Source organism: Micromys minutus (genome assembly GCF_963924665.1).
Source record: "Micromys minutus genome assembly, chromosome: 19".
Lineage (NCBI taxonomy): Eukaryota > Metazoa > Chordata > Mammalia > Rodentia > Muridae > Micromys > Micromys minutus.
This window is the reverse complement of record NC_137954.1, coordinates 38,032,200-38,057,859: the sequence shown is the minus strand read 5'-3', so window position 1 is coordinate 38,057,859 and position 25,660 is coordinate 38,032,200. Positions and strand designations below refer to the sequence as shown.

Here is a 25,660-nt window from a genome sequence, read left to right as displayed (position 1 = left end):
TAGACTTTGGGGGTCCTCCTGCTCATTTTCTTCCTCCTGGTACAAAAGGTATCCTTATTATCCCTTTAATTACCGACTGGGCACTCTGCTGGGTCTGCCCCCTGTCCTCAAGGACTTTTGTGTGTGTTCCTGGGTGGATGCATGAGTTTCCACATCTGCCTCTTTGATTCATTTGACTGAGAGCAGGGCTCTGGGTGGGTCCTTGCAGTCCTTGTTTTAGGAGGTTTTATTGCACCCTTTAATAACACCTGGCCAGGGGCTAAAGAGCCAGCTGTTAAAGACACTGGCTGTTCTTGTAGAGAACCTGGGTTTGTTCCCCAGCACCTACATGGAAGCTCACAACCATTCATAATTCCAGTTCCATGGGCTACCCATGCCTTCTTTTGGCCTCTTTGGATACCAGGCATGCATGTGGTGTATACACAGGCAAGGAATTAATATATATAACAAGGAAATAAACAAATGTTAAAACAAAAAAAACCCCAAAACAACACTTGTCCATCAGTTTATCCTCTTATAGAAACTAATCTTTGTGCACAATTTCTTTAAAGTCTTAAACATTTTTTACCTAATTATTAAGAAAAAAACAAAAAGGAAGAAAAAGAGCTCAGGGAGCTTCTATAACATACACAGGGTCCCAAGTTCAAACCCCAGCATAGTAACTACAAACCAACCAACCAACCAATAACAGAAAGAGAAAATCCTCATTATTATAAAAACAGAAACTAGACTGGAAGTGGTTGCTCACACCTGTAATCCTAGCATGTGAGCAGCAGAAGCAGGCAGATCTCCATGAGCTGGAGGTCTGCCTGGACTATTAGTCAAGGTTACTTAGTGAGAGTCATCCAACTCTACTTAAGACCAGATATAAAGGGACAGTAAGGGAGAGACAAAGGTGTTTGCCATTAAGCCTGGCCTTCTAAGTTTGAGTCCTTGGACCCATACAGTGGAGGAAGAACCAACAGCGCACATGTGCCCCATAACAAATCAACGTAATAAAGACTTTAAAAGAACACTCATATAAGATCTGCTGGAATGTGGCTGATCCCTCCCTGAACCTAGGGTGCACTGCACAGGCCCTTTAGCCAGCGGAATGTAAGCAGAGACAGTGACTGCTTGAGGAAGAAGGCCTTTGATTTAAAGTCTGTGTGTAGAGGGGGGACCACAGGCAGCATTTCCACACCAGTCCTGATAGGTTCAGACAGAAGGAAAAATCAATTCCTTATGTCAAAAGGAAGACAATCCTTTCTTATTTCCTTTGGGAACATTATACTATCCATTTGATAAGACCTTGAGAAAGATGACACCTCAGTATTAGACACTGACCAGGAGCTGCCTATACTGCTCATATCAACACAGGCTCACCTGAAGACCCCAAAACCAAAGTTGAGGCGAGACTCCACTGCATCTTTGGCATGCCCACCCAACCCATTTAAGTGGACACTGAGGTCTCTAACCAGGTGACTTTCACAAGCCAGTTGCCTCTGTGGGTAGGCTGTCTGCTCCAGAGTGACAAAGAAGTGGCCCTGTCTCCCTGTGACCCAGTGGGCAGCAGACGCTTGGCAGGACCTGGTCGTCAGCTCCCACCACATGCTTAATTAATGACCCTGCTGGTCGCAGCTGGAAGAGCAGAGCTGGGGGTGATTAATTAAATTAGCTGGCAGAGGAAATTACAGTGGAAAAGCCGAAGTTTGATTGCTCCATAATTAACCGCAGCGCAAATAATATCTGCATCTATAACTTGCAGCGATGGGATCAGAAGCCAGTTGAATCTGGCGCTGATTGAAGCCGTAAATATCCTGCGGTGAGAAATGATAGGTTTGTTCTAGAGGGAAAACTCACAGGAACGGACTGCTAGCAAATGGGATCAGGGCAAAGAGGGCATCAGAGGAAGCTGCAGGGAGGAAGACCCACCTTTCATACTGCCTTTGGCCAACATTAAAACAAGTCTTTTCATATTTCCTTTGGATTGGTGGCGAGGTGGGCCTGCCTACATGCCCCTGCTTCACGCTTCCGATCTGACTTCCCATGTGCGGGACCAATGCTGGGGTTCTAGCCCCACCTTCAATCCAGGGATTAAAACCCAGTTCTAAAATAATTTCATAGGCTAATAGAAGGGAATACTTTCATCTCCCCTAGAAGAGAAGGCTCTATTTGGGCCGTCAAGTGCCTGTGCTGTGGCTGCTCTTCTGGGTAATGGTATTTCGTATTTGCAGCAATTTCATGTCCTAAATATGGTTTCATTAGCAATAGGCTTCTACTTAAAAGAAAAAAAAAAGGTGTTTTATACAGATAATTGCCTTGGGGGCAGCACAGAACTTTCAGCAGACGAAAGCAATACTTTTTCGGCTGCCCATGGAGTCACACCACTGACCATTTCAAGGCTAAAGTAACCGTATCAAGGAGGCTCTCAAAGGGATGACAGTGGCTCTGGACCACAAGGTTTGGCTTCTGTCTACAACCGCTCGAGAACAATTGCCTAATCTTGAGGCCCAAGAAGCACTCAGTCCAGTGGAGGAAAACATCACATCACTAAAATGAGATGTTGCTTCCCTGACTCAAACAGTGTCAGACATGTGTCTGGCTGTCTCACATTGAGCTTTACAACCAGCAGTGGGTCGGAGGGCAAATCTCTGACTCTCATGAAAGCTTTGGGTATTAATAGCATGGCCAATAGGAGGGGCTGAGCATCCTCATGCCAGCCCAGACACTCCTCTTGTGACCATACATTTTTGCTTATAACACAGGGCTGCTCTCTTTGCACAACAGTCTGAGACTACCCAGAAGAATTGTAAATCTAGATGAAAAGAAAAGAGTGCACAGAGTCCCAACTGTTGTGTGTGGGATCTCCAGGGACTTGTCTATGTCTCCATGCCTTTCTGGCACAGGCTACAAGCGCTCTCAACAGACTTTCCAAGCATGTGCACAGTGGGACAGCCTTGGACGTTCATAGCTTCCTCCAGGGCTGGGGCAGATGTGAGCATTGTAAAAGCTCATGCTAGGAAGATATCTCGGTGCTGGCCTTACAAGCCTGAGGACTTGAGTTCAATCCCAAAGCACATGTAAGAGAAATTGGAGTGTGATGGTGTACATGTGTAATCCCAGTGTTGAAGAGGCAGAGACAGGCAGACTCCCAGAGCTCCCTGGACTGCTTGTCTAGCCTATGTGGAAAAGTTCCAGGCCAGGGAGATCCTGTCTAAAATAAAAATGTGGCCAGCACCCGAGGCTGTCCTTTGGCTGCCAAGTGTGCCTGCATACTCATGTGTATACACACACACACACACACACACACACACACACACACACACTGGCTAAAAACTCTGGCTTCTGGGCCAGGCTCCTTGCCTACCATGGAACCTTCTCCATGCAATGTCCACTGGCCCTAAGACTCATCCCAATGAGGGGGCAGGAACTGATCCAATGGCTGACATTCTGGCCACTGCTTCTGCCTGACACACTTTCCTTCATTATGACCAGAGGGTCATTTGCCAAGCAGCCAACATTGCCTGTTGGGTACAATTTCAGATCCTTCACATTTCTCTCTGCTCTTTGGTCTTACCTGGAATATTAGTTTACAGCCAACATTGAAATCTACATGACTAAGCTGGGCTAGGGCCCCTTCCTGTCTCTGTACAGTGGGTCTACTGTCTAGACCCTGGGGTGATAGTCTCAGTTCCCTTTCCTTCACCGCAGTTCCAGTGGGCCATCCCATTAAGTATTTCTTCTGTGTGTGCCTCTATCTCCAGGCTTGGGAAAGTGCAGGTATGATGTCACAAACAGGGTTGGGGACAGGACTGTGGTCTTACTGCACGGGTTTTTTTTTTTTTTAACTTCGGCAAAGGGCAGAGTTGGAAGAGAGCGAGGTAAGCAAGGCTGTGATGAGCGTGGTCACTTGACTACTAAGAGGGGATGAAGACTGAGTTTAGGACCAGTTTAAGGTCCATCAAGCCCAGGTCACTGGAGCCAGATAGGGGCCAAGCTATGAGTGACAGCCATTGGTGGGAAGGGCTCTACCTGCTCAGGAGTGTGTATGTAGTGTGTGTGGCTGGTAATGTCTGTCTAGAGAGAAAAATCTTTAAGAGGCAGAGAGCTCAGTAAAATCTTCTGCTAAACTGGAATCCTCTGGATGGCTGAAACCACAACAGGTGTAAAGGTCAACCTCACAAGTCCTTATGGCTGAGCCTAGGGTCCAGTGACACTAAAAAGGCCTTAGGTAGATGTGACCCATGTTCGAGTAAAGGACATGGCTTTAACAACAAGGGGGGTGAGCTTATTACGTCCTGTCCCAGCTTACTGAATTAACACCATCCTATGGCCTGCCCTACAGACAGACAACCCAGGTCTTTAAACATCTTTTCCTCTCCTTCCCTCCTCTCCCCTCAGGTCTGTTCTCTGGATCAGGGTGGGGTGTGGAGAATAGTCCAGAATCCAGGAGGTTTGAATTGGGCAACAGTGGGTCCAAGTGTCAGAATCAGAAACCTGTGTGATCTGGGATGGGCTCCAAGGAGCAGCAGAAGCGGTGAGAAAGGGCAGACAGCTGTGGGGGTGATGGAGCCATGCTGACCAAAGACTCCCAGCATCTTCAGAATCACATTGATTCAAACTCTCCAATGTACAGAGGTGAGCGATGAGACCCCCGACACACGCTGAGTTATGTTGTATACCACTGAAAGTAAACAGAACCAGTCAGAGCCACAGCCTCAGATGCACCAGGCAGGCGCTTCGCACAGAACCAGCTCTAAATGCAATGCTCCAGGAGAAATCAGTGCCAGAGACGGACGACCTCAGCAGCCCGAGGGAACAAAAACAACACCAACCAAAGCAAAATAAAGAAATAAAAACTGCTTTGCCTGCATATCTGTCTGTGCACTACACCTGGGCCTGGTGCCTGAGGAGGTCACATACCAGTGCTCGATGCCCTGGAAGTGGAATTGAGGTAGTTGTGAGCTGTCACATGAATACTGGGAACTGAACCTGGTCCCTCTGCAAGAGTAATAAGCACTCTTAACTGCTGAGTCATCTCTCCAACCCCTCCAAACCTTATTAACTAAAAACCGAAGGACAGGTGTTAACACCGAGCCTCCTTATGTGTCTAAGGTGGTCCTAGGATGGTCTTGGTCTTGAACTTCATGCCTCAGCTTCTCCTCCACTGTGGGAGGTGTGTATCCCCAAGCTCAACTCTCCCAGTTGTTTTAAATTTGGTGTTTACGAGAGATCTATACAGAAAAACTATATAATCTAGCAAATACTGAGTGATCTGGAGTAGAATCAACCCCTGCAACACACACACACACACACACACACACACATCCTCGAAGGTCACAAGCAGCCCTTATGAAAGGTCTATTTGGAAAATGCTAGTGTGCTCAGCACTAGGGTTTTTCCCCTACCACCCCAGAAGGTGCACATATCACAAAGAACCCTTTTTACCTATTCCCCTCTCAGTTTCTGGAGACATTTGTCACCAGTGGCTGGGACTAAAATTCATAGGGACATAGTTTGGCTTTGGAAATCTTGGATTGGGCATTCTGGTTCATGTGCCCACAAGGTCAAGATGGCTTCAGGAGTTGGTAATCTGCCTTCCAACTAGCTTCCAGATTCTAACTCTCAGTGAAGTCATATTCTGTGGAGAGCCCCTGCAGGCAAGGATGGCCACGGTGAAGGGCGGAGGTGCTTATAGCCTCAGGCCTGGGCTCACAGGCTTCTGGTCCCTCCGGAGCATACTTCTCTGAGATCTACCTCAGATCCCAAACCACTGCTTACTTGAACGTGTAACTCAGACCTAGAATCAATGTGGTGAACCTGATGGCACGTGTGTGCCTGTGAGTACCCATGTGTGTGCCCATGGGTGTATGTGTGTGTGCATGAAGACCTAATTGTTGTCTATCAGAATCCTGGATCAGGCAGGGGTCGTGGGAAGGTTTGTGCAGTCTGTGGCAATATGAAGGTGGATCTTGTAAGTGAAGAGAAGCTTCCTAGTGAAAGACAAGCTTTGCAGTCCACAGAAGACTTGCCAAGTATCCTCGGATGTTTCCAGGACTGAAGAGGCTGGCAGATCTGTATTTACCCAGGAGGCTTTGAAACCCTAGGGAACCAGGGCCGAGGCCAGATGGCCTGTTCTCTGGCTGGGATTCAGCTCACTGTTATGGCCACTTGGGGAAGGGAGTGGGCCCCTCTTGCTCCCCCCTTTGTTTTGCCTTTTTGTTTGGCCCTTTCTTTGGCTTTCTCAGTAAACTGAAAGCCCCCTGGAGTGGGGGCCGGCAGTGCCGAGTCTTTTTCTTCCCTAACAGCTTTATTGAGGTATAATTTACATGCCATAAAATTCACCTGTTTTAGATATACAATGCAGTGAGTTTTATTAAGTCCATAGGGCTGTGCAAGTATCTCCAGAATCTGGTTCTAGCCTGTTCCCATCATCCAGAGGATACCTCATGCCATGCTAGGCCTACTGACCCCACACTAGATAGCCGTTCCCTGTGTTGTCTATTCAGATCTGCCCTCTCTGGCTATTCCACATGGGAGGATCTCACAGTGTGTGAGGCTGTGAGATTTCTGTGTTCACAAAGCTCAGCCTGAATATTCAGTGCATATGCAGTGACAAAAATAAAAAGGGAAATAAAAACACACCTCCAAGTGCTTTGCCAAGAGTTTCTAATCTCTGTTAAGTTACTTCTGTGAATGATCTGTGAAAATTCTACACTTCTCTTTAGGTTTGGTAAGGATCAGAAACACCACTATGGTAGATGCTAAAGTTTTATTTAGTAAAAAAACAAATGGGGAATACCCCCCCCACACACACACACCTTTTTCTGTTCAAATAAATTGCTGAACTCAAACTTGGGAGAATTAAGAGCCTGTGCCAGGCCGGATAAAAAGCGAGCACTAACTTAACAGGCATGGTGGCACACTCCCACCTCCTCTTCTGGTTAGGCAGCTGAGGCAGCTCTCCCTTTCTAGAGATGCAGATGGGGTGTTCTGCCAGACAGGGAGCAGATGTCCCCTCCCCCATCGTTTATCTGCATCAGCCTAGCTCATACCAAAGCATGCCTGTGCCTTCCACAACTGAGCATGCAGGTGTACAGCTATGTAGGAGATGGGAAAGGGCAGGGTACGATGGCTTCCCCATTCAAGGGGCCCTGGTTTCCTGAATTCGTTCTCAGCACAACCCGAAATGTATCACGGAGGCGCCCTCTGTGAAGTGGCGCCCTCGGGTGGCTGGGAGGCATAATGCGGCACTGAAAAGGCCATTAAGGAGCACTTTAATGAAAGAAGCCACTGGGTTTTATGAGGAGGCTGTGACTATAAAAGGCCATCTGGAAGTCAGAAGTCCTGGGCTGTGTTCCCGGGAAGCCATCTCCATCATCCTTTGCCTTCTCAGAAGTGGCTCTGACGTCTCTAGAACTGAATATGCTTTCTGGGAACACATGTGTGCTTAAATAAGGGACCCTAGAGACCATGCGAGGCCTGCAAGTTTATGTACACAGCTCTAGGGCTAATTTACAGAGCTGTGTTTGGATAATGGGGTGGGGGCGGTGGCACCAAGCTGGTAGCTACAGGAGGTGGGCAACGTGGCACATCAAGTTCCACTGGCTACACAGCTGCCTGGTTTAGGCAGGTGCATTGACAAACAAGGTCTCAGGATTGACTTGGACATTGTTCATGTCCACAAGGGACAAACATGACATGCTGAAGAGCAGGCAACAGATCTGGGAAAAAAATACAGGGCACTGAGTGTTGAAAAGGCAATCAAGGGATAAGCCATTTGTTGCAGTTTGGATGGGGACTGGTCACCAAAGGTTCATGCAATGTTACCTGGCCTCCCACTTGGTGGGCTGTAGGTCCTCAAAGAGGTCTGACCTATGTAAGGTATCACAGGGTCATTTAGGCATGACCCTTCTGAATGATCTCATCCTTCTTTCCAGGCTGGGCTGTTATGAAGGGAACCAGTACAAGCCTTACATATTCCATATCCCATAGCTGTACTGAAAGTTGGCTGGGCAAATGGTACGGTCACTATAGAGTGTTCAGATCCATGATGTCAAAATGCTAGTGTCTACTGCACACCTCAAGTGTGGCTAGGCTCACTTAAGATACATGGCGTACATTAACATATTGTTAATACAGGCTCAGTACAAAAGAACTGAAATAGCCCACCAATACTTTAAACTGTCAGTCTGTTTGTCTATTATTTTGTACCATGGCATGCATGTTGAGGTCAGAGGACCCCTTATACAGTTAGTTCTCTCCTTTTCTCATGTGAGTCCTGAGGACAGAACTCGGGTCATCAGGTTTGGCAGCAAGCACCCTTATTTGCTGAGCCCTCGTCAGCCCTGCTCATACTTATCTACTGTGACTACTATGTTGGGATTATGACATTAACTAAAATTACTTTCACCGTGTTCTCTGACTTTCCAAACATGATCACCAGAGAAGTGACAAGTGAGAAGGTAAAGGAGAAAATGCCAGGCCTGGGTAGAGGCTTGGTGCTAGTGAGCTAGCACACGGGAGACCCTGGCATGCAGCATAAAAAGCAAGCAAGAAAAGCATGCAGCAGAGAGCAAGGGAAACAAACACTTCTGAACAAGGATATGAAAGAACGACAGACACCGTTCTTAAGCAAGCTTGGCTCTCTCTTGGAGATAGCCTTCATTTGAAGGACAGTCACCTGGCCTACAGATAATTTTTACCAATGGTGCCCAGCTCAGCATCTCTGCCCGACCCTGGGGGTACATGTCCTTCCCACCACTATTTGTCCTTATGAAGACTGTCTCAATTCAGCCCTGTAGACAGCCAAAGCTAGACAGCTCCAGATATCCATAGGGCTCAGTCCATGGAAGTAAGAGATTCTTGGAATACAATTCTGGGTTACAGCTCATTACTGGAAGTTAGATCAAGGAGAACTGAGATGCTGTGATGTCAGAGCACAGGCCTATATCCAGTCAAGAGCAGAGAGGAAATGAACATACCAATGCCTGCTTGGCTTCCTGCCTAGGGAATGTGCTGCTCACAAAGGACTGAATCTTCCTATATCAATTAACAACTAAAACAATCCCCCACAGACATATCCATAGGCCAACTTCCTAAAGACAATTTCTCAGTTGAGACTGTCAGGTATTCTAGGCCGTGGCAAGCTGACAGTTAAAACTAAACATTACGTCATTCTTCACAGTTCATAAGCCCTCCCATGGTCTGCCTCCAACCACGTCTTTTGGAGACTTTAGAACCTACATGCCTGGCTTGAGTGATTCTTTGATCCTTTAGAAAGAATGCTGGTGACAAGACCACTGGTGGCAAAAAAAAGTAAGGGCAAGCTGCCTGTAAGCGTGGCTTGCACCTGTGAACCCCTTTGGGAAATAGTTACAGCCTGTCCTGAGGAATACATAGGATCTTCAGCAACTGGCTTCTTTTAGGATAGTATCAAAGGCTCAGTTATGTCAGAGTGTGAACTGAGATGCCATGCATTAACAGTGTGGGTAACAGAACACACAGATAGGCCACATGAATTTATCTGCCGGACAGTTACAGGCATGCTGTTCGTTCCCACTTCTTGGCTGACAAGAACCACACTGCTACAAACATTAATGTATACAGGTTTCTGTGTGAACGTGCATTTTTATTTTTAAATATTTAATTTTGCATGTATAAGTGTTTTGACTGCACGTGTTTCTGTGCGCCACTTATGTGCCTAGAGCCTAAGGAGGCCAGGAGAGGGCACAAGATCCTCTGCTGCTGGAGTTGTAGGCCCTTGTGAGCCACCATGTGGGTTCCGGGTACAAACCTGGGTCCTCTGCATGAGCAAGTACTGCTGGGCTGCTGAGCCATCGCTCCAGCCCCTGGATGTGTACTTTCATGTGTCTTGAGTATATGCCTGGAGGTGGAATGCTAGGTCAGACTGACTCTTCAGTAACTCATTTTGTTACAGATGCTCTCTCTCACTTGTGAAAAGGCCTTCAGAGTTAGGCTGTGATGGTTCAGATGCAGCTCACACCCCATCTTATTCACAGAGGCAGGTGACGAGGGCCACTGAAAAGATGCCCTTGACCCTTTATCCTCTCCCCACCACCTAAGTTCTCACCCATGGGAATAGTACCTCTTACAAAGAGAAAACAGGTCTAAGGCCAGGGCTCAAGGCCATGTGGTTCTTAAGAACAGAGCACAGACAAGCATACTCCTGGGGTGCTACCCACATGCTTGCATGTGCTGTGAAGTATACACATGGCACTCATGTTGAGAATGTCCCCTGTCCCTTCAAGGTTTTGATCTCACAAGGAATTTTATACACATAGTGCCAATTAACAATTTAGGGTACATTCCAATTCATAAGATGCTTTGACTGTGTATACTGTGGCCATCTGTCTGTCACTACATTTCTAGTTGCACTATATGTAATGGCTAAGATGTCATATTGTATGTGCTACAGAATTATAGCATATACATACAGAAATAACACGTGTCACACTTCAAAAGTGTAGGACTAAATAATTGCAAGCATTACAATATACTGTTTGTATACATGCCAACTATGTATTAATGCACAGTTATGTACAACTGTGTACATACATACTACACTTAGATATGATTTCTATTTTGTGGAATGTGGCATATACAATACTTTAAATTATTACATATACCAGGTCTGGTGACATAGTTCAGTGGGTTAAGGAACCTGATACCAAGCTTGAAAACTTGAGTTGGATCTGTAGGGCTCACATGGTGGAAGAAAAGGTCTCCCAAAAGTTGTTTCTCACCTTCACACGTGTGCTGTGACATATTCCATCAATCCCTCATAAATGAGGAAGTGCAAAAAAAATTAGAATAAAAATACTGCGTATTCTTCAATTTACGTATTTTGGATTCTTGCTCGTTCTGCACATCTCTCAGTGCTCTGGGTAAGTGTTAGAGATGCCTCTCGGGGTCAGAAGACACATCACTGTAAAGGCTGTGGGCTGTGTTGCCAAGCTCTTTCCAGGAAAGGTCTTCTTGGTTTTTACTTTTACCATCAGTGTTGGGAAAGGCAGAAGGAAATAGGCACAGTTCCATGAAACCTTGGCTACTCTAGGGATTACTGCTTTTTTTTTTTTAAAGAAAAAATCAAAGCATGCTTGTCCACTGGATGTTTTATATAGACCTGCAGCTGATTATCTTAGGTCAGTGAGAGTCTTTCCTTGTTGCAGGACCCCTGGGTGACCTCAAAAGTCCACAACTCTCCCTTGGGATATAGTCTTGAGTATACATTAATCTGTGGCTTTCTTGAGTCATATGGGAAAGCCACTCGCTGGAGCTTGGTCCCACCTCCCATGAACCCAATAGGCTAGCTGAGAGGTCATGCTTCTATCCAGAATAGAGAAACAGGTCCTCTTTCATTACCTCAGGTACAAGCAACCCTTGGTTTCAGCCCATAGTTCAGGGCATATATTATTTCACATCGTTCATTGAGAAAGCTATTAATCTGTCCCAAAGGGACTGGATCAGTACTAGCTCTTACTGTAGACAGTGGTAAAGTGTTCCATGACAGACTGTTTTTACCTGTTTGTTTACTAGTTTGTTACCTGTTTAATATGTATAGGTGTTTGTCTGTATTTGTTTGTACACCATGTGCACACAGTGCCAGGCGGGTCAGAAGAGGGAGTTGGATCCCCTGTGGCAGTAATTTTGGTGGTTGTATACTGTCATGCAGGTGCTGGGAATCGAACCCAGGCTCTTTAGGAGAGCATCCGGTGCTCTTAATGGTTGAACTGTCTCTCTCTGGTGCTTTCATTGTGATTTTTGGTTTCAGTCTTGGGATCAAACAGTCACCTGAAGTAGGTGTGTGCTCTACCGAGATATATCCTCAGCAGCCTCACCGAACTCCTTCCCAGAAAAATAAAGTAACTCTTTAAAAAGAAAATCAGTTAAGGAAGACATGTAGTATTGACCTCAGGCACACAAATAGATGAACATGTACAGATGTGCACAACACAGCAAAACATTTAAGGGGGTCTGCATACCACCCAAGATGGCTCTCTGTGCTACAATACCACACAAAGTAAACCTATCTACAGGTTTGTGAACTGGTCAGCCACAGGTTGGACACTCACCTCTGCATTTAACATGTGTGGGGCTCAAGATAATTCATCTTTGTCCAAGATGGCCCCTTTGAAGAAGTCCAGGGCACCAGTGAGGATTAACTGAGGGGAAGACCTGTCCTGAGAGTGGGTATCACCAACAATGGGCTGAAGTCCTTGACCAAATCAAACTGAAAGGAGAGCATTATGCACTGCTCCTCTGGGTCTGCTTCCTGGTCTGCCAAAATGTGTTCGAGATGCTGCTGCATGCTGCCACCACCAGGCTGCCCAAAGGCATGTCTACACTTGCCGGGATGGATGGTATCCCCTTAAACTGCAAATTAAACAAGGCCCCCCTCTTGAGTTCTCTCATAGCAACAAAAATGTAACTGATACACATGCATACTACGTGATTCTGTTTATAGGAATTTTTATAAGAGACGAAACCAGCCTGTGCTAACAAACATTAGATGTACAGCTGTCCTGGACAGGGAGGGTAAGGAGGAAGGAACCTCCACGAGTGTGGAAAGGGCCATGAATTCATGCGTGCAGCTGTTCAACCTGACTTGGCAGCACACCTAAGATGTGTGCAATGCATGTGCAAAATTGACCTCAATTTACATTTTCATATTAATTGTGTTTAGGTAGATCTATAGGTGGGTATGGGCATAAGTGAGTACAGGTACCTGTGTAGTCTAGAAGAGGACACTGGAACCTACAGGGCTGGATTTAAAGGCAGCTGGGAACCATCCAACGTGGGTGCTCAGAACTGAACTATGGTCCTCTGAAAAAGAAGCCCACTCTCCTAACTACTAAGCTATTTCCCCACCCCTCAGTATAGTTTAAAAAAAAAGATTTATTTATTTTATGTGCAGGAGTGCATTATTGCTCTCTTCAGACACACCAGAAGAGATTATCAGATCCCATTACAGATGGCCGTGAGCCACACCACCATATGGTTTCTGGGAATTAAGACTCAGGACCTCTTAACCGCTGAGCCATCTCTCCAGCCTGCTCAATGTAACTTTTAAAACGACCAAACAGAGGCAGGCATAGTGGCATATACCTTAAAACCAATCAACCAGGAAGCAGAGGAAGGTGGATCTCCGAGTTTTAGGCTAGTTTGGTCTACAAAAAGAGTTTCAGGATAGCCAGGGATACATAGAAAAACCCTCCCTTAAAAACAAAACAAAACAAAACAAAATAAAAAAACTCTAGTTGCCCTCAGTGATCTAGTTGTTCATAACTTAATAATCAAGGATGGCATTCTATTTGGATATTTCAAAAAATGCATTTGCACTTTAGGTAATGATCCGACATATTTACTCCAGCTGGTTAGACAGTGAACCGCATTTTAGCAAGTGGATCTGTTAGGGGACAGTGGTTAATCCTGGAGGGAGAATGGTTTGGGGTCAACAGGGCTAAAGATATTTTCTGAGGATACAGGACATTCTGAGCCTGGACAGTACATCCAACAGGGCTGCTAAAAGGGGATGAAATGCTGCTGACACATGCAGCATGGGACCACTCCCTGAATCTAGCGGGAACTCTGACCGAAAAGCCACACTTAGGAAAAACTTCCTAGTTAGTAGCGAAGGTTACTTCCCAAAAGATGAGGAGCTTGGCGGGCACCATTATGGGTTTTTAAAGGTGCTATAATTCTCCTTGGACTGTGGACCCCTTTGTTTAGCAAGTAGGGCTATTCCAGGGACAACAGACCCTTCATCCTTGCCTTTAGAACAGGGTTTTGTTGTAACTATGCATGTACAATCACTGTTTCTTTTCCTAGGGACTCCTGGCCCTGAGAACCCTCGTCAGACAACACATGCTTGACCGTGGCCAGGCCAAACTCAGGTCTGATTCATGCAAACCAAAGCCAAAGGTGTGCTCCCTCTATGTGTCATTTAACTTCCCTTGGGTGGCCATTTTGAAAATGCAAGAGGGAACATTGTTCACTCTGCAATGCAGTCCTGAAGCAGGTGGCTTCTGTGTGTTCTCGTGGAGTAAAGATGGTGGCTTCCTGTGAGAGTGGTGTCTGCACTTGCCTCTCCTGCTCACTGTCACACTATGCAGGGCACCAGAGGCCAAGGAGGGGATGGGGAGGCAGGGCTTTCTACAGCTTCTCTATGCTGCTAGCACCAGGCTCTTGAGGATATCTGAAGGCTGCTGGAATCCACATAGCTGTTTTCCTATATGTCTCCTCTGTGATAGACACACTTGGACAGGGCCTGGTGAGGACAGCAACCATAGTGTCTGAGGGAATCTGGGTTCAAGGACTGGCTCTAGAAAGCCATATTCTCATGCCAAGACAGTATGGCCACACCTGCCCTGACACTGGCTGCAATATCCCTGCTCCCAAAAGCTTGGTAGAAGATGTCATGGCTGATGGAACAGTCTGCAGGTCTCTGGCCACAACAGCAAACTTCCTGCTGGCCTGTGAAGGGTGCTGAAGGAGAAAGTTGGGAGCCAACAGAAGTCACTGTACATTGAGGGCACAAGTCTCAGTGGCAAACTTGGCAGTGTGGCCCGTCACAGTACGGCTGGTGCTCAGGAAGGCCAACAGAAGATAGAAAATAACCTGGGCAGAGAGAAACCTTGTTGTCCTGAGGTGTCCCCTTTGATTCCTCTTTGCCCACATAGTACCACGGGCTTCCTCCTCTAGCTCTACTGGTGGCTATGGAGTGGGATTCTGTTTTCTGGACCCCCTGACATCCCTAAGATCCCATTGTGTGCCATAGCTAACAATGGCAGGCTATGTGAGGGCCCCTATTTTCTCTAGTGGCCTGGTGTAGTCTTTCTGAGTTGCCTAGCATGTTCAGACAGTACCTGAGAGCAAAAAGGGACTACCACCATGCTGGATGCCACATCACTCTGAGAAAGGAGCAAAAGATGCAGAAATAGCAGTCACACTCAAATTCACTGGGTCTGCCCTATTTTGGTACGAGTCTTTTTTTTTTTCCTTCGGTACGAGTCTTGCTTACACACTAAAACTAATGGCACTTGAGTAGGCCACCACACACATGCTCCAGCACACTGCTTCATGGCTCTGCACAGCACTGGCAGGCAGTGACTTACCTAGGGTCCTCTGAGGACAAACCCAGGCCTCCTCCAATAGCTGCTCAGAGTACAGTGCTTCCCAAGCGTGTGGCCACATAGCCTGGACACTCAGTGGCTAGCATTCTGCACAAATGTGCCCAAGCCAGCATTCCACCAAGTTTCTCTGTTTATGTGGTGACAGAAGTAGGGCAGAGGGAGGGCCCAGGTTACACTGAACAGTGTTTGCCGTTACCCCTCCTTTCTAGAACGGCCTTCCTTGCCTCTATGGCTGACCAAGGAGGAAACCTGCTCACTCATTTTCCTGGCTTTGCTTTTGAAGGAACTTTGAAGGGCCCCTCCTCCCTCAGAACACTTTAAGAAACCCACTCTGTCAAGTCAGTGCTTCTTAAGTGACAGTGATGGTCCTGCCCAAAGCCCAGGAAGGGCCAGGCTTGAAGGTGTCCTTTGCCTGATTTTGTTCTCTACTTGTCTCTCCTCCACCAGGAAGGCTTTCTCTCAACCTCCACTGCCCGGGTGACCTGTTCTATAGCCATGGCCACAGCAGTAGGACCTAGCATTTGAAAGTCAGGAATAAACCTAAACAATCCTAAGGTACAGGATCCTGAGACAGGTCAGTACAATACATCTCCCTCGGACTTTCTCAATCCGAAGCTTACTTTTTTACAAGTTTACAAGCACATATTCTGTCTGCACGTCTGGGGAGGTGTGTGCTTCCTGCAGGGTCTGGACCCCTAGACACAGCCCAGATCCCAGTTCCATTTTTGTCTCCCATATGCAGTGTTACCTGGTGAGTCTCAGGGAACTCTATGTCCCAGAGTTTTCTGAACCAACTAAAAGCTTTAAAATTTTTATTTATATCTATGTTTTGATTACATGCAGGTGTTTATGTCTACATGTGGGTATGGGCACATAAGCACAGAAGCTGTGGAAGTGGACCACGTGATGTGTGGGCTGGGAACTGAACTCAGGTTCTCTGGAAGAGGATCAGGTAGTCTGAGTGGCAGAGCCATTCTTCTGGCTCTTTTAAGCAGCTTTGGGTTACATAGCAGTAGCACCAAGTGATATGATGACACGCAGTCCTGTGCAAGACAGGTAGTCTGTATTTTAGGGGTCACTTTAACCATGTGTCACAGCTAAATTTAGTTTGGGTTTTGGGGATAGAAATCCATTACTAAGTGACATAATCCCTCGGCTACTAGGTGAGCACCTGCCATGCTCCTCCGGATGCTACAGAAGGTGTAAGACTTCTCTCACTTTCACTTAGTGTTAGAGAGGGATCCTTCAGCAATCTAGGGTGAAAACACATGCATCTTTCTCAGTTCATTCATCCCACACCTGCCCAGGAAGGTGACAGGGCTCCTGCACGGCCCTGGCAAAACTATCTGAAGGACACTATGGAGGTTTTAATGGGAAATGTCTCCCACAGTCTTGGGCAGCTGAACACTTGTCCCCAGTTGGTGGTTCTATGATGTAGCCTCGCTCAAGGGTGTGCACCATTGGGGCAGACTTTGAGGGTAAAAGCCTCGTGTTGGTCCAATTTGTTCTTTGTTCTCGAGTTTCAAGGTGTGAACACTCAGTGTCCTGTTCCCACCGTCATGGCGGCTGCTGTACTTCTCTGCCATCTGAAACCATCGGCTCCAGTCAGTTCCTGCTTCTGGTCCTGGTGTTCTACCACAGCTGTAGGGCAGGAATTAGTGTAGGTTCAAGCATCCATTAGAGAGCTGGTTCTAGAGGGCTCCATAGCCATGCAGGTTAGTTTTTGGTAGGTTCCCTCCATGGCCATATTAAGAGACTGCTGCTGTCAGAAACAAAGCCCCTGGCCACGGCAGCCTCTGCTGCCAAATGCTGGCGTTCTGAGAAAGTGTAGCACATGCACTTGTAATTCCAGGAGTGTGAGGCATGTGCTCTGCCTCTCTGAGGACCCTCTGGAGACAAGTCCACAAGCTGAGTTAGGCCTGCTCCAAGTCACGGGTTAGGTTAGAGGCAGCTCATCTTCCCTGTTAGGGAATCACCTTCTGATTTTCAACTGCTCCCTGCAGTTTCAGTAAGAACACAGCAGTATGTGAACACTGTGGCTGCCTTTGGGGCCCTTGGGAGACTCCAGGTGAATCACGACGGCAGTGCATTCACCAGTAGGGGTCACCAGCATTCACAAGGAAGACTCCAGGTGCTTTTGGACTACTGGACTCCAGGGTAACTTGGTTATTGTTTTTTGAGATCAAATTATTTGGTCAGCTTTATAGTCTCTTATACTTCTAGATCAATTACATTTCTTTATCAGGTTATACAATTTTTTTTTTGGTGAAGAAATAAAGGAGCGGTATGATTTTGGGAAATGTTGAATTTCTACATCAATTCTTATCAATATTAATGTTCCAAGTCACAAGTCCTTGCTCTGACAGTGCTCCTATGATCTCTTACAACTAAGCTTTGTGGTTTTTTGTGCATAGGTTCAGCTGTGTGTGTGTGCATGTGCGTGTGTGTGTATGTGTGTGTGTGTGTGTGTGTGTATGTGTATGCCTGTGTCTTTGTATATATCATGTGTTGAACCAGCCTTGCATTCCTGGGAAAATGCCGCCTGAACATGAAGTGGGAATGCTCTTCTATGGGGCCAAGGATGTTCTGTGGCTGCAAAACTCTTGCTAGATGATATTCTGAATAAGCCAGGCCAGATTGAAATGTGGCAAAGGACATATACAGTCCACAGGCAGGGTGACTGACATTCTGGTCATGTGATCAAAACCTTCCTGAACTGTAGCATGTGTCAGATATCTCTGCACTTGACCCCTGGGATATCAGATGCACAGGCTTGAGGTATGTCTTGAGGGTGTGTGGTTTTAGATGGTACTGAAGCTGCAAAGCCAGTGTGTAGACATAGAGCAGGACAACACTGATAACATTTTCATGCACCCAGGGGAGAACACAGAGGCCACTTGTCTCTCTTACTAACAGCATGCAGGATCCAGGAACAAAGCCCAGTGCACTGTCTAGATAAGAAATTTCAAAAATACTGTTTTCTTTTAGCATTAACTCCACATGATTAAGTGGGTAGGTATAATAACTAGTTTCATTTTACAAAAGATCAAACGCCCTGGCTTGAAAACCAGAATCACAGAAGATGCTGAACTACAAATCCTCTGGACTCCCCATTTCATCATGTAGATACAATGGTGGGTGAAGTGCAGCCTCCATGTTTTGGCAAAGGGAGTTGGGTCAGGGACACATGCAGAGTGAGGCCAGGGCAGGAACAGGGCGTAGCCATGTGGAAAGCTTAGCCGCCACCTGTGCTGGGTGACAGCGGCTCACCGTTCTCAGTGCCATTTTCTGCATAAGAACTTAAGATCAGTACCAGCTGCAGAGAATGCAGACTTCTGACTCCTGGGCAGGGCACAGGCTTGCCACACGAGAGCAACCAAAAACAAACGGCCCCTCACTGTTCTTTGTTCCTTTACTGTTGGGAGGGAGGCTTCGAGAGTTTATTAGTGGAGACGGCACCGTGGACATATTGTCATATACAAGGATCTTACATTAATGCCTACACCCAGACATAAGACAGTTAAAAAACAGGAGAAACAGTGCAAGCCGGGCTAGGCTGAGTCATGGCCACTGCCAGTATCACAGCTTCTCTACTGCTGTGTGGATGTGATCTCTTCTGAGCTGTAGAGCTGAGAAGGACTAAGGACAGTATCAGGTCGGATTCTGGCTCAAGTGGTCAGTGTGATTCCAGGCAGGGGACAAGGGATCCTAACGCTTGCCTTGTCCTTGCTTGCAAACCACAGGCAATCTTTCCGTGCTCAGAAAAAGCACACACAGCACTGGGGACACCAGGGATATACATCCTCCTTTCCTTCCGTGAGGGATGCGAGGGGAGGAGCATTTCCCATGTGAAACCACAAAATTGCATCAAAAGACATGAGCCTTTGGAATGTGTCACAGGAATCAAGAGAAAGCATTTGTTGGCTCATGGTATGTAATTCAAGCCTGAAACAGTTATTCCCTGCCCCCCTCCTCCACAAGCTCTCCCAAGTGGACAGAGGCTCAACTGGCCAAGGTACCTGAGAGACATCCTCTAGCCACGATGGGAAATCTGAACACCCACAAGCTCCTCAGCTGTCTCCATGGATACATTTCTGCGCCAACACCACAGATTTCCAACCCAAGATTGCTCTCTGGTAGCCTGGCTGGCTTCGAGCTCACCCTGGCTTTCCACAGCCATCAGGCAAATAAGCAGGCTTTTGGGTAGTGGCAAGAGAAACCCTGCACACCATCCTGTCCAAAGGCAAGTGTGAGTACAGGAATCTTTTATAAACGATAGCCTTTATGGTTAAGCTTAGGAAGAATCTTCTTGGAACTACTCTTCCCATGATAAGAGCTGGTCTGTCCAGGGCTACATCAGAAGCTCCCTGTTTGAGCACACATTTCTACCAAGCTGCCTGGCCTCGGCTCTCATAAGCAAGTGCTGTTTCTTGTCACTGTAATCTATAGGTATTATTTTTAAGGCAGTGTTAATGCACTCCTCATCTGTACATTTTCCTAATTGGCTTAATATTTATAGTAGAATCTCTGGTATCTGGGCCCAGTGCTCTAGTAAACTCAAGCATATTTAGCAACGTGCTAATGAGGCCCATCTAGTCAGGAAGGGCTGCCCTGTGAGTTATGGTGCCTTCGGTCGGATTCCAATTCGGCTGCGAAGAGAAGTTGCTAAACATCTTAAGTAAAAGCAGAGGTTCCCCAGGCAGCTGTTGGGTTTGCAGAGCCGTGGATGTATAAACTTTATTGGCAGTAAATGTCACTCCTGTGAGTAGATGTGTGCCCGCAAAGCCTTGGCTCCTTAGGAGTCTGCTGATGCCAGCCGGGGCTTGTGCTGGACACACAAGGGACAGGAAAGGTGGCCTTACTCTGTGGTTGGGGCTGGGGCATGGCCGCTGACAGGCACTCAGTGGTGACAGAAATTCACTTTGAGTTGCAATTAGTGGCACTGTCATTTTCGGGGGCTCCTGCCAATTAATTAAGGCTGTCAAACAGAAAAACCACAGCGTTCACATGGTAATTTATATTGGAAGAGACAACCCTCAGGAGCACGGCGGCTTCCTCCACAAACAGATTTCTCCCTCAGAGCACTGAAATAAACACGGAAAAATAACCAAGATAAAAGATGCGCGTCGTGTGCGTGCGCGTGCGAAGGGGTCTGCGTGGGCAAAGAAGAAAGTTAAACTGCCCTTGTTCTAACTGTTAACTCTGGTCACCAGAGAAGAAGACAGGCTGATTAAAACTCCAAACGAGCCCCCAGCTCCCTGAACCCTCTGCGTCCAGGATGATAGAATCAGAGGAGTTTATTCATGCCATTAAGCCCCAGAGAACTTAATTGAAAGAAGAGCACAGCCCGGACCTTGACAAGCGGGAGGTCACAGTAATTGCTGCCGGACATATTTAACATTAAGATAATCAGGCCATTAATTACCCTTCGGATCATTAAATCAGCCAGTTGCAAAATGAAATTTCTGCCTCTATTACTCACTTGAGAGACCACAGGGGTGGCCTTTAATTTATCAGGGAGCTTGAGCTACAAAGGCTGGGGCTGGGGGAGGGCAACCGGGGAGGGGGCTCCCCCACAGGCACTCTGTGGCAGTGCTGGCTGGGCAGGCATCAATCCGCCATGCTTGGTGATCGTGGCAAATTAACTAGGTAAGATAACCTCCCCGTGCAAAGGCAGAAGCTGGGGGTATGTAAATAGACGGGGGCAGACAGGGAGCTCAGAGTGTGCACACCACTTAGGAAGATAATAAAGGGAATCATCCTTGATTATCAGTGCTAATTTGGACACTGCCGGTAGCTTGTTATGCGTGTTCTGAGTAGCATTTAATTAATTCAATTGCTTGTTAATGAGGGAAGTGACATGTGGGGAGCAGATGCCACCCAACTGCAGATGGACTCTGGTCAGCCCAGCAAAGGCCTTTTTTCGTCTCCTACTTTTCACCCTCCTCATTTTTTTTTTTTTTTTTTTTAAGAAGGAGAATAGAGAAAAATGTCCAGCATAGAGGAACACTCAAAAGACACAAACATTGACCTCAGCAGGCCAAGAACTGTTGAAAAATAATCAGACGAGACAATCCCGGGGCCGTGTGGGCAGTCATGTCCCTGAGGCCACATTTAGAACAGCGCATCTTTATGCCAGAAATTTGAGCCTGAGATTACTATATTGTGATCCTATGATCAAACCTAACAAGACAAAGACATGGCCGAGTGGGGCTGCTTTTAAATATCTGAGTCAGCTGCGGGGATCCAATTATTTTCAGTTTGGATACATTTCCCCTTTATCAATATCTCCGTGTGCATAAATAAGATGAAAGTGGCCCTGCAGAATCAAAGAGAAGTGGTACTCCCCTTGCGGGTGGACTGGTTGGGTCTGGAAGTGTGGCCAGTCTTCTCCCACGCAGGTTTCTGATGTGGGCCCTGATCTTCCTATCAACAGCTACCTTTCTTTATAGGTTAAAGATAGAAGAGGGTTTAGGCAGGGAGATGAAGTTACATCTAATAAAGAAGGGGTGGGGGAGGATGCTCAGAGGTAAGAGAATGTGTACTAAACAGGCCAACGGTCCCTTCCAAGAGGCATCAAAGTGGTAATGGGTAATTTCGGCTGTGCTTGGAGTTTCTCTCATGAGCTGTTCCTGGAACTGCAAACATAGTTTGGCATTCCAACTTCCTTTGATTTCCCAGCCCAAGCCAGCAGGTGCCAAGCACCAGGTAAATAGGAGGCTACCTGCACTAAAATGTAAACAGCATGGTCCCTGCTGACCCTCCTGGGCCAGATGCCACCAGGGAGACAAAGACAGAAAGCAGAGCAGAGTCAGCTACACCACCAAGGCCCCTGGTGGGGCTCTGCCTTGTTTGGTAGGAGAACCACCTCCCCCAAAGCCAACTTAACCAGTGCTAGTGTGAAAGGGCACAGCAGTGAGGGGGACAGGTCAGCATGGTGCAGACTGGCCCAGCAGACAGCCATGAGGACAGGTGTCACAGGAGCTTGCCTGGGCAACTTTGCTGTGCTACAGACCCCCACTCATCTCACCCACGGGAGGGGTGTCCTGATGCAACAAGAGCACCTAGGTGCCAGGTGACCAAGCTGTGTGCTTTGCATAGCATAAGCAGTCAATTGACTCATAATGCCTTTACCATAATGTGGCCATTTTTTTAAAGGGTCACCAATGATTTCAGCTCTCCCTCCAGTGACAGCCAATTAGTCTCTTCACATTGGAACCCAGAGCCCTGAGCACCTGGTGGCTCCAGACTCAGCTGGTCCAACTGTCTACAACACAGCTTGACACATAAACATGGCCACTGAGAGTCATACACTACTCCCATTCCTAGCCTCAACTCTAGAAAATTCTGTTCCCTGTTGCTGCCTCTTTGGCCACCAACACCCCCACTTACAATCAATATTTTAAGTGTGTGCTTAAATTGTATCAATAGCAGTAGGGGGGGGGTGCTGCTCTGATTCCAACCCAGATGTAGTTAATTGTTGACACACATCGATCTCCCCTCTAACATGATTCTTTCTCCAAATCAAACCCCCATCACAGAGGGGTGGAGGGCATCCTCTCCCCTCCTGCGACAATAAATTTAATATTGAATTCACTAGAAAAAAAATGGCAGCTGTTGCAGAATCCATCCAAAAAGATTCCCCCCCTTCCTGGGAGTAATTAAAAGATGCTTTCCTTGACTAATGATCCCCTGTTTAGGAATGGGAAGTCAATACTGCTTCAGCTGTCGTCAGCTCCGATTGATCACAATGCTGCTCAAGTTTGAGCGGCAGTTCTCAGGGCGGCTGAGGATCGCTGGAACCAATTATAGGCTATCCAGAGCTGCCCTAATAGGGGTGTGGGGACAACAGGCAGAAGGCCAGCCAGCTGTGCCAGGCGCCTGTTCTCCCAACCTGCCTGTAGCCTTGGTTAATGCCGACGCATGGTTATTTCAGGGGACTGGCTGTTTCTTTACAGAAAGATATTGTGTGTGCGCTCTTTCTCTACAGTGCTATGTGTGTATGCCTGCACACAAGAGTGTGTGCATTCATGTAAGCATGTCTCAGCACATGTGTGTATGTGTTTTGTGTGTTGGGAGGTGTATGAAGTGTATGTATATGTTAGGATATGTGTATATGTGTGTATGTATATGTGTTGGGGTACATGTATATCTGTGCGTTTGAGTGTGTGTATATGTGCAGCACAGTTTACATTACATTCTACAGTCAGATGAAGCACCTGAATCATCTTGAAACAGACCCAAGTGCAGTGGGAGAACATCTGGGCCCTCATTTCTTTAATTTGTTTTTAAGATTTATTGTGTGTATACACACACACACACACACACACACACACACACAGTAGCTAATCTTCAGACACACCAAAAGAGGGCATCAAATCTTATTACAGATGGTTGTAAGCCACCATGTGGTTGATGGGAATTGAACTCAGGACCTCTGGAAGAGCAGTTAGTGCTCTTAACCACTGAGCCACCTCTCCAGCCCATGGGCTCTCATTTTAAAGAGTGACACTTGGTTTTCCCATGACATTGAAACTATTTCTTCTGGGATTAACTTCAGGCCACTAACTAAGTGGCCTTACTCCTCAGGGAGAAGGTAGGAGGGCGGGTAAGGCATCTCAGACAGGCAGTACCTGGACTAGGTGTTTATTTTCTTTGGGACTCATGGTAGCCAAGACTTCCAGGCTTTTTTGTTCCTATTTAGGGGAAGAGTGGGGGGTGATAAGGTGGCAGGTAGCAGGATCGCTACTGTACTATACATGGGCTACACACAAAGTATGTATGAGGTACAGAGGTTCTCATTTATGATGCTGTCTCTAAGGCTGGAAACCAAGGTGGCCCTTGGCTTGTTCTGGGTTGGTCTTTCCAAATCACCCTGCTGCCAATTTCAGCTTTCCCTAAACAATGAACAGACAGAATGTGGTCAAACAGAGACTACATATCCTACCGGAATCCTGATATCTATCAGCTCCTCTGGGCTCAAGAGCTTCCCAGAATAAACCCATCCTTGCTTCTTGTTCTGAGGCCAGCCCTGTATGTGGCACACTGCTGGACATGTGTGCTGCAGGCAGAACCTGAGCTAAGGTTTTTATCCTTCTACAGCTCCCTCCTGGGAATCAGCCATGTTGTGAACTTCCAGAGCCAACATCCTCGGCTGGTCCCAGCAGGCCGGCCTATCATGATATTCATGGTTCTTTATCCATTTTCCCCCCTCCTTCTCCCCCTCCCTTCTAGTGAGTGTTTGGTGATATTTATTGAATTTAACCAGAAAAACAAAACAAAAAACAAACAAACAAACAAACAAACAAAAAACCCGAAACCAAAACAACCCACCCCAAAATGAAACAAAACAAAAAGCCTGAGATAATTTTACCAAAGGCACAAATAAATCTCCAGCTGTCATGTCTGAAACTGGAGATCCCGGTCACCTCTCAAGATGCCCCAGCATCACACCACATCACCACTGGGGAGGAGTCTTGACTCAAAAGTGCTCCTGGGGAAATCCAGCTAGACTGCAGCCTCCCTATTTGTGAGGAGGAAGACCCCCACCCATCTCTAAGCAGCCACAGGTGGCATATTCAGTGCTGGGCAGAGTAAAAGCTACAGCCTGAGCTCAGGACAAACAGCAATCAGAACTGTTCACAGCCCACAGAGCAGCCAAAAATTCCCTGCTGGGTGCATGAAGACAATCACACACCAGTTTCTAACTGTTCTAGACTCTAGGACCAATGTTTCTAATTCACAGATGGCATTAAACACAGTCTGTGTTTCTTTTGAACCTAAATGGGCAGGTACATAAAATGCATTTATTTTTTTTCTAGCTCATTTCAAAGCTTTTCTTAATACTTTAAGCAATTTAACAACCAATCATTTTTTTTTCTTATTTTTTAAATTGAATCTTAACCACACTGTGGAAAAAATAGGTACCACAAAGCAAATTAATGTTTTAGGATTGTTTGGAGTGAAGGATTGCTGGCTTCCGTGTGAGTGTTAAGTCGGGAAGGACGAGAGTTTATCGAAGGGCCGGATGCCTATGATTTGTAAGAAAAGCACCCCTTATCTGTGGACTACACAGATGAACCATGCAATGAGGCACTATCGTGAGTCTACGGGGTTTTAACAAGCATACTTTCTGCACCTCTCTGGCCCTTCCTTCCAGTTTTCCTTCCCATCATTGCTAACAGAAGACGATTAAATGGACACCAGCTTCACTCCTGATGTGCACCGGGGGGGGGCACCACACATTTGTTTTCCAATACTGGTAAAGTAAACTCAAGCCAGCAGGTCTCAGGACATACTGTCTTGGAAACCTGGACTTAGAGCTTAAGTACCCACCAGTTTCTAGTGACTTGGGCTCTGACTGTCTCATCACTGGCAACAGAGAAACGACAAGAGCCTCTCTGTCCAGTTTTCTTGAGAAGCATAGCAGAAGCAGACTTTGCCTCCAGCTCGCGCTGGGGGTGGGGTACAGAAGAGCACCCAGTACCCGAGAACCTTGGATGCCCTCGGCCAGATCACCCAGA

General features: G+C 46.8%; 1 protein-coding gene across 4 annotated transcripts in view; it reads right to left on the bottom strand.

Annotated features, from left to right (window-relative positions):
* AGAP1 (ArfGAP with GTPase domain, ankyrin repeat and PH domain 1) overlaps positions 1–25,660 on the bottom strand; it is a 414,013-nt gene that overhangs the window by 21,251 nt on the left and 367,102 nt on the right. The window lies entirely within an intron of this gene.